At 45.1% G+C, this 5667-nt stretch overlaps 1 pseudogene; it reads left to right on the top strand.

Moving 5' to 3' along the window:
• The first annotated feature begins 360 nt into the window (after positions 1–360).
• Positions 361–1333, top strand: LOC118829520 (annotated as a pseudogene).
• Positions 1334–5667: the final 4334 nt, after the last annotated feature.

The raw sequence follows: 5667 nt of genomic DNA on the forward strand, positions 1-5667 counted from the left end.
TATAAAGAACACAGTGCAACACACCCAGCAAGATATAATAACCAGTGGTACCAAGTCACAGAATCTTGGAGCTGGGAGGTATTTCAGATGCCATCTAGGCCAACTCACGACCCCAGAACGAGAATCCTCTCCATCACATTTCCAACCCCCATTCCTCAAGCCTTTACTTGAAGACTTCACAAGAGAGGGAATGCACTCCCTGCCCCAGTGGCCCATTCTACCTCTGCTCTAAATGATGACCCAATCATCAAGAAAAGTCCTGTCCGGGGGCAATCTTGTGCCCTTCCAGCCTGGGGATATTCAGGCGTGCTCTGCGCTTTTTGCTGTCTTTCCGCTGTCCGCTGTCGTTACCACCCTCATCCGCGTGTTTCGGTCATGGCCCAGTTGCTGCTGCCCCTGCTGCTGCGCCCTGCAGCTCGGGCCCTGCGCCCCACAGTCCTCCCGACGCTGCGCCCCGCCGTGGCCGCCGCCACCCGCGCCTTCGGAGGCTTCCTTCGGGAGGTGGAATCGCCAAAGGGCCGGGGCCCGCGCGCCCCCGCCTCCTGCAGCTGCCCCGGAGCGCGCCCGGTCTATGCTCGTGCACGTGCGGGGGACTCCACACCGAGGGGGACAAGGCCTTTGCTGAATTCTTGACAGATGAAATTAAAGAGGAGAGGAAAATCCAGAAATATAAATCCCTCCCCAAGATGTCGGGATTGGGAACTGGCTGTGCAAGGGACAGAAGCCAAGTTAGTCCGGAGATTAGCTGGTGAGAGGATCACAGTCACATTCAATATTAACAACAGTATCCCACCGACATCTGATGACGAGCCACCAGAGGGACAGAAAACCCAAGAACAGCAAGAGCCTGAACTTACATCAACCCCGAACTTTGTGGTGGAGGTTGTGAAGGATGATACCAAGAAGGCCCTTGTGCTGGACTACCACTATCCAGAGGATGTGGTTGGACAGGAAGAAGAGGATGAGAGTGACATCTTCTCCATCCAGGAAGTCAGCTTTCAGACTGCTACTGAATCCGACTGGAAGGATACAAACTACACACTCAACACAGATTCTCTGGCCTGGGTCCTGTACGACCACTTGATGGACTTCCTGGCTGACCGAGGGGTGGACAACACGTTTGCAGATGAACTGATCAAGCTCAACAACAGCCCTAGAGCACCAGGAGTACATCAACTCTCTGGAAGATTTGAAAGGGTTTGTCAAGCGTCAGTACGGAGGCCTGAGGCTTCAAGCCGTGCAGGACACCCAGAGCCCTTCCTTCCTTCCAAGAGAATGTTATCTAGAAGCTATCATGGACAAAATACTGCCAGGTGTAAATTATGTTCCCTAACCCTTTATTTCCTTCCTCTGCTGGCTTTTGTACACTACCACAGAATGCTGAGAAATGAAACCCTTGGATCTCTAAAAAAAAAAAAAAAAAAAAAAAATAGTCCTGAACACTGTCCAGTCAAACTTCGAGTTTCTTGAGAAAAGTACTCCTGAGAAAACACTATCTCTTGAAAGAGATTCATTGGAATGACCCTGTCTATGGACTGAAGTGTTTGTAGGGAGCTGCACATTCTGGAAACATTACTAGATGATGGGCTGGGAGGAGTAAGAGGCAAGAAATGGGAAAAAGGAAGCAAAGTAAAAAATCCCAAGGTTTGGTCTTCCCTCAAAGGCCGGAAGAAAGAAACTTTTCAGAAAACAGAACCTAAGAGGGAGGGTAGACCCATAGCCCCTCTCCATCTCATTGCATCTTCCTGGGGACCTTAGAGGAGCAAGACAAGAAGCTTCAAGGTAGGCAAGGCCAGAGAAAAGCTTCTGATTACAACTATTTCTCCCCTACCCCAGTTTCACCAATGGAAACTGATTTGAGTTATAAACACCTCTTTAAAAGTGAACAGTCCAAGTATATTGGTAATTCCCATCTTATTATGAATTGTTTCAACCTTATGGCCTGAGATCTCTGGAGATTAGTTTCAATTCAATTTAATTAATAATTAGTTTGGATTTGGGGGAGCCAGATAAGGGAAGAAAAGAGGTGATTTGATATCATGAGGTATTGATGAGTAGGATGGGTTTAGGAAAGGCCTGGGTTGAGGTATGGTTTGAACTGCTAGTGGACATCTTGAGGACATTGATTGACTGGGGTAGGAGATAGGGACTCTAGGAGGTGAGGAACAGGAAGGGAGATGGGAAGCAGCAGAGACAAGCTTAGTAAACTTCCTTATTTCAGTAAGGGTGGGTCCTGGCTTTAGAAAGTATTGCCATAAATGGTGGGGATTCTACGTGTGCAGTCATTGAGAGGAGATGGGGTTGGTATATAAAGCCAATTAGATTACCAAACAGTGGGATAAACTCTGAAGAGGCTGGAGTGGTACCTCAAGGCGAAGAGGTCTCATAGCTGCCCATTGTGATGAATTACCCCCTAATCCTCTGTCAGGATGATCTTTTGATGCTGTTAAATTCTGAGTAGGCTGCTGGAGCAGACATGGAAGAAAGCTGGCCCCTGGCTGTTTGTGATGGAGAGTTGAGTACAAAATGTGCAGAGAATGGAGTGTGATTGGCAGATTTGGAGTGATTCATGTTGTAAGTCAGGGAAAGAAAGTGATTAGTTAGTGACTTGTGTTCCTGAAAAGCACTGCTACTTTAAAAATCTACCTAAGGGAAAGTGAGTCAGGATGTGTGAATGGGGGTAAGGATTTGGGTGCAAATCCCTGGGTTTTAAGTTTGGGGTGCTCCCTCAGGCAAACCTTAAACGAAGCATGGAGGTCACTAAGAATGAAGGCAACACTGGAGGCATGAGCCTGTTATGCATCTCGTGAGCTTGAGGTAAGCATTGGGGTCCTAAGGGCTGATCCCCATAGAGCTGTTCTAGCATTTGGAAACAAGTCTCAGAAGACAAAACTATCTGACTGGAACTGCTCTGAGCTCCTAGTAGGCTCTAGGCAGAAAAAGAGAGCACAGAGAAGATACAAAGATATCTAATGATTGTGTAGGTCTGGGAGCCTCCATGAGACAGCAGGTCATTTGGCTAAGGCAATTGGAAAAGAAAGAAAAGGGGCACAAGGCGGCCAGTTAGGGCCTTTCAGATCAAGGTGGATACCTGTTTTGCCTACGTGTATGGCCAGCCCTGACTACTTTCTCCCAGGAATCTTGCCAGCTGAGATTCCAGATACAACCTCCTCTCTTTTGGGGATGGGCCATCTTAGGATATTAAGGGACAAAATGATTGGTTCGACCTTTGTACTTGAGTTCTCCAAGTCCCAGCCTCACCTAGTAAGTGCCCCTGGAAGAGAAAGGAGAAGAAGCTGGTGGGAAATGCTTGTATTTCTGAGTATTTTGAGTTAAGCAAGTTACATAGATGGGGGTATGCAGAACATGCAAATGAGCCTTATTATTTTTGCGTCTACAATGTAGGCACTTTTGCTAACGAATACATCATGGATCAAAATGCCTTCTTGGGGTGGCTTAGTGAGAAGGTGAGGCGTTAACACCAGTGATGAAATCTCATGTGACTGCTGCCATCAAAATCCCAGAGAAATGGAGCCAGCTGTCCCCATTGCTGTCTCTCCCCTCACTCAAAGTTTAAAAAAATTACTTTAATTACTGATATAAAGTAAAACAATTACTTGTTGTTTGGCTCAGAATTGCTGGAAATTAATAAATATTTTGGAAATTATTTGGTAAATTCTAATTACTTAGCAAAAGTAATTAAAATATTTATAAGAGAACACCCATAAAATACCACTGAGCAAATACATTACTCAATAAATGGCTTAATTAGTATTTCATTACTAGAAATTAATCTCAGTTACTAAACATTACTACAAATTACGTGCAGGACAGGGAAATTATTTTACTGCTATTAATGATTTCAATTACCAAGTTTGTGCAAATGTAATTCCTTTCCCCTTCCCAAATCCCTCCTTGGACTCTCCTCCCTCAGGCTAATTCTCATGTTTTGGGTCTGATATCAGGATGCTTGGTGCTGGGCTTCTGCAATCCTCTTCCTTAGGGGATCCCCAATGCACAGATTAACTCAGTTTATTTCTTAGCTGTCTCACTGAAATACAGGCCTCTTGGTGTCTCTTAATCAGCTGAAATCCAGCTCTGGGTGGGGGCAGACAGATCTCTCATTGCAGATATACCCTCCTCCTGAGTTTCCTAAATCACCATGCCAAGCTCAGAGACTACTTTAGCACTCCCAGGTTGGGGGGTGCTGCCACTCACCCTTTTGTTACTAGTTTAGTTACTGGCTGGTAGGGCTCAGCAGCTGACATTGACACTCAGACCCTGGGAGAGGCAATCTGGGCTTCCATCCTGAAGAGGGCAATGGTGTATGTGACCCCAGAGGCGATCTGGCAGAGAAACTAGTAGTTTTCCACTAGGGAAAGGAATATAAGAGATATATATCTTCTTATTCTTCAAACATTTATTAACCACATAGCAGATGCCAATAGCACTTTATACCTCTCTTACTTAATTGTGTATTATTTTGTGCTGTTATTTGTATTACACTGTGGCAGTGTAGTTTAATGGATAGAGTATTGACCTTGGCATCAGGAAGGCTTGGGTTCCAAACCTGCCGTGCTTACTAGCCGTTTGACTTTGGGCAAAATCAGTTCACCTCTATGTATCTCACATATATAAATTAAGATAATTACCTAGTATAGGACTTAATGACTACATTATAGTTGGGTGGGGCTCCATGTGGATGGAGGAAGCTCATCCCTGGAATCTTTCTGAAATCACAACTCTTCTCATAGCCACTTATTTTGCATTGGTTATTTGTGCAGCAGATCCCCCCAAATGAATTGTAAGCACCTCCATGGTGGTTACTGTCTTTACCCTTCAAGAACTTTAAGAAAAGTCACTTAGGTGCTTTCAGAAATGAGATATTAGCCCAAGCCCAAGGCTTCTAGTGCCTTGTAGACCTCATGAAATTTCCTTGATGTGGGCAATCTGTTCACTGAAATCTAGTTGCGACCCTCTTTTCATTTACTAGATGGATTTTAAGGATTTCTAGGGCTAAAAAAATGAACCACCTTGGTGATGAGTCTCCTTGAACTTAGCGAGACTAGTCCTCGGACAGTAAGTTGGACCCACCACCAGATCCTCACTTTTAGGTTTTCCAGCACTTTAAGATCTACCAGAGGTGTCTCATCTTATGTTGGTCAAGCTTTGAGGAACCCAGGGTCAGCTCCACACCAAGAATGTTGAGTTGTTTCAGTCGTGTCCGATTCTTTGTGACCCCATTTTGGGTTTTCTTGGCAAATATCCTGGAGTGGTTTGCTATTTCTTTCTCCAGCTCATTTTACAGATGACACTGAGGTCAACAGGGTTCAGTGACTTGCCCAGGGTCACACAGCTAAGAATTGTCTGAGACTGGATGTGAACTCAGGAAGACAAGTCTTGGCTCCAGGCCCAGCGCTCTGTGCACTATGGTGCCACCTAGCTGCCTTCGCACCAAGACGAGGCATCCCAAAAGGACTTTGGAGGAAGCTCTTATATTCAATAGGTACTTAATAAATGTTTGTTGAGTTGGATTTCTTTTCTACGATGGTTTCACACAAATGAATGAATGAATGACAAAAAAGCGTTTATTAAATGCTTACTATGGGTCAAACACTGTGCTTAGTAGGGGGGGAAGGGTAAAATGCAAAAAACAAGTGAAGACAA

This window comes from Trichosurus vulpecula, chromosome 8 (genome assembly GCF_011100635.1).
Source record: "Trichosurus vulpecula isolate mTriVul1 chromosome 8, mTriVul1.pri, whole genome shotgun sequence".
NCBI classification, from domain to species: Eukaryota; Metazoa; Chordata; class Mammalia; order Diprotodontia; family Phalangeridae; genus Trichosurus; species Trichosurus vulpecula.